The sequence below is a fragment of the Mus caroli genome, unplaced genomic scaffold (genome assembly GCF_978045245.1).
Source record: "Mus caroli unplaced genomic scaffold, Mus_caroli_1 scaffold_16, whole genome shotgun sequence".
Lineage (NCBI taxonomy): Eukaryota > Metazoa > Chordata > Mammalia > Rodentia > Muridae > Mus > Mus caroli.
Window position 1 is genome coordinate 637,264 of NW_028227271.1, and position 4,175 is coordinate 641,438.

Here is a 4,175-nt window from a genome sequence, read left to right on the forward strand (position 1 = left end):
CTACCTCCGCCACCACCGCCGTGCGCTGCCACAGCCGCCTCCTCGCCTCCCTCCTCCTCCGCCGGCCAGGGCCCCCTCCCTCCTCTCCCCTCCCTGCTCCTCAACCCGCCCGCCCGCCGGTCTACCGCGCAGTGTAGCCACTCCTCCCCCTCGCCTAGGAGCGCAAGAGAGCCTAGGGGTGCACACACTCAGGAGCGCCCAAGGGCGAGCGCGCTCACAGGCGCCCAGTACGAGTGGCTGCTGCGTGTGCCCTTGCGCGCGGGGGGCGGGGAGAGGGGTAGTGCGTGTTGACAGCGCGCGCGGGCGGCCCGCAGGACTTCGTGTGGATGGTGGGGTGGTTCCCCCTGGGTGTGTTCAGAGTTTCTGTGAATGCGCGCATGTGGTCCCAAGATTCCACGCGTGGCTGGTTGCCCGCGTATCCTCGGTGGTCCTTCTTTCTCCCTGGAGTACCAGGCCGTGGGTGGAGTGAAGCCACAATCCTCAGAACCTAGCCAGGCCAACCCCCACACGCCGCGGTCCTGTCTTTGAAAGGAAAAGTTCTGGTGGCTCTGAGCAATGCTGGCATCCCACAGCTGGCCTCAGCTCCCACAACCGGGTCTTCCGGACCTGCCTCCTTTGCCCGCCCCACAGTGCCTCCTGCCACCCGCCCAGAGGGAATTTCTATGTATTTTAAAGCTCTGCAGATCAAGCAGCCCCCATGCCTTCCTTAACTACCCAGTAACTGCACACAGACAGGAAAGCAAGCCTGATAGCTAGCCTGGACTTCAGGCCTGCAGCCGTTCCAGCTGACTTCATTTTATTCTGCATTCAAAGAAAAAAAAAAAAAAGTAAGAGCTAAAGGCCCAGTGTAGAACAGCCTCTCTGCTGAATAAACATTTTGTGACACAAGGAAGTAGAATTTGAACTCAAGACTGTGTGACAGGGCAAAACCTCTTCCATCCAACCGTGTCCCACCATGGGAACCAGTTCTGTTTCTCTGTTCTCTGAATGAACACCTACTTTGGCACCGTAGAAACTCTCATGCAATCTGCAAATAGAAATGGATTCACTGACTGCTGGTTTTCTAACAAGCCACTAATCCAGAGTTCCAGAATGTGACTTTTCATTTCAAAAATTCTGCGGTTTGGGAGGAGGGGTGACCGGTAGGAGACATATATTCTAAACTATGGAGTGGAGACTCCTCTTTTCTCAGGTGAAGGAAGAGAAAGGATCAGAGGGGAAGTGTTAGACTCCCACTGTGAAAAAACTGCCAGGAGAAGCAGCCACTGGGAAGCACAGAGATAGAAAGCTACAGCAGAGTTGGAGATAGAGCCAAAAGTGACAAGAATCTTGGGACCTCACCTTCTGTCAATCTAACTTCAACAAACATCACTGTTCCCTCCTCTCCAGAGAAGTAATCACAGACCAGAGACCTCAGCATCTGAGACTCTATCACTCTTGCACAATGTAGTTTACAGAATTTGTGAGCCAGCTCCTTTATCACCTGAAGAAGGGATTGGCTGGAAACTACACAAGAATTAATTATGAACTAGGATTAGAGTTAAAATGCTCTAACTCAAAGATTTTATTAGAACTAAGGATTTTTTCTGATACAGACAGAGTGTTCAACTGGAGGTGAAAGGGAAGAAGGGTTCCAGAGTATACTTTCAACATTTCAACACAAAGACAATTTCAACATGTCAACACAGTGACATGCTCAGCTCTCCTAGGCTCCCAATTCCTGACCCTTTTAAGAAAGGGGTCATTGATAAAATCTACCTCCCTTTCCATTTAACAAGAAAAGTGTGCACAGAAGAAATAACACAGTCCCACAGAGACAACCTGTAAGTCAAAGCCAAGTCGATCCGAGGCCTTTTCCACTCTTTAGCTTTCACTTTCTTTAGTCACATGTTCTGGTATTCAGCTTCACCCTCCTCCCTCTAGCTGAAGTGAAATCACATTTCAGCTTTATGAACTTCTAAAGAGACCAGAATATGAAGGTATTCTTGTCCCATTTGAGGGGCCAAAAAATCAGCTATTCTTCTCTCCCTGTCTTTTCCACCTCTCCTCCCCTCCCCCCCCATACCTTTCCTAGGCTTTCTCCCCAGCCTCATCGCCCTCCTTCCTGTTCAGCTTCTGCTGAACTGCCCTGCCATCACCCCTGGGAAAGTCTGCCTCCTCACACACCTTGCCCCACAATCCCTTCCAACAAGCTTGGAGTTTGATAAAGACCAAAAGTGATGCTTTGGCAGCAGGTGACGGATGGATGTGATCTGCCTCCTACAGGAATGCTATTTAAAGGGACAGCCCCACAATCCTCTCTCTCCAAAGTGACAAGAGAAAAGCCTGCTCTTCAGTCTCTACCATGCTGCAAACTCAGCTCAAGTTAACTTCTGAATTCCCCAATCTGCAACCTGGCCTGCAGCTCCTGCTTCCTATTCAGGTGGGAGGGAGAACACTTGACAATTCACTGAGGTGTGGGGGCTGAAGGGGGACTCATCTTCACCTCCTCTGATGACAGGTACTTGGGAGAGGCAAGAGGCCTTGTGGGGAGGAGGGCTGGAAGAACATTCTTCCCCCAACAACGTGAGCACATTTCAGCCATGTGCCAGCCTCTTCACAAAGTCAAACTTTGTGAGGGAAGAATTAACTAGACCCAGGTAGCAGGGTCTTAGATTAAGAAAGTTGGTCATTAGCTGGGACCACCCTTGCTTCAGGATCTGGTGTTCAGGCCACATTTGTTTCCTTCTTGTAAAATGTCAGAGGGAACCCCTACTTTCCTTGTCCAGACCTCAGGCTACACTTGGAGGCTGCCCTCTTTACCTGTTTCCTAGATAGAACAACACAGAAGAAGGCAGCATCCCTGCTGCTCAAACCAAAGATAGCACCTCAGCAGCTAAATCTCCCCCAGGCCTGGTGAGAGGAATAATTTCATCTCACTACTGCAAAGAAACTAATGGGGACTTAATGAAAGCACTACATTAATGAAAATACTGAGACTAGAGAACCAACTCTCTCTCTCTGCAATTAGGGTCAGCATCACTCCTCAGTTCTTCGAGGGTCTAAGTTAAACAAATCGAGGGATCTCAGAACAAAGACAGTCCATAGCTGATTGTGTCCTAGGCTGTAAGAAGTCAGAGACCCTCCTCATGGAAGAACAAGTACCTAAAATGCTGATGCATCCTGTTTTTTCCTGCATCCCTTCACCTTTAATTCCTGCTGGTACAGGTAGTGACATCCATACCTCTCCTCTTTGCTCCATCTACAGTTTTCTGAATTTTATAAAGAGGTACCCTGTCAGGCAGAAAGTCCAGGACTAAGCATCAGACTTGGGTTCCAGCTCAGTCCAACACATGGCCTGATTCATTAAGTCATTGTCACTGAATATGTCCTGACCTGCAGTATAGAAGTCTTCCCTGCCTAGTTTGCAGAATTGCTGTAGGTATAGAAAAATGATTTGAAAAAGTATAGGTGGTAGATAAATGTGTGGGCATAATTATACGTCTGTGAAAGGAGATTATGTCAAATTTCGAAATTTTAGCAGTAGAAAACAAATCTGTTGATGTGGGTGGGTTGCAAGAGAGAAATGGGGGTGATTATAAAATCTGTGTGGTAATAGAGTTAGTTACTCTGTGTCTTGACTGTCACAGATATACAAGCCTGCACATGATAGTGTTGCGTATACATACACAGGGAACCAGTGTAAGTAAAACTGGAACACCTAAATGAGATCAGTGAGTTATATTAATGCCCCATTATCCTGGTTGTAACCATGAACTAGAGTATTATGAGATGTTACCATTGAGTGAAATCGTGTGAGGGTAGACAACATGGTCTTTCTGTATTATGTCTTACAAGTACGTGTAGATCTTGATTTTTTTTAATTAACAAAAGGACATTATTCCTATCTCTATCACCTACCTCTCTAGCTATTCTCTGAGAGGTTCTTTGTAAATGATTCTCCATGCACATGAAAAAAGGAGTCTCTTTGCCCCCTCAAGAAGAAGAACCAAGTAGAGATATAAAGTGTAGGGTCAGCAGGGTATAATGATCTATGCCTAGAATCCCACCACTTGGAGGCTGATGAGAAGATTATAAATTTGAGGCTAGCCTGAGCTACATAACAAGACCGTGAATCAAGAGAAAAGAGAAGAGGTGTCATTGATCAGATATGCCTGAGCCTTTCTCTCCTCATC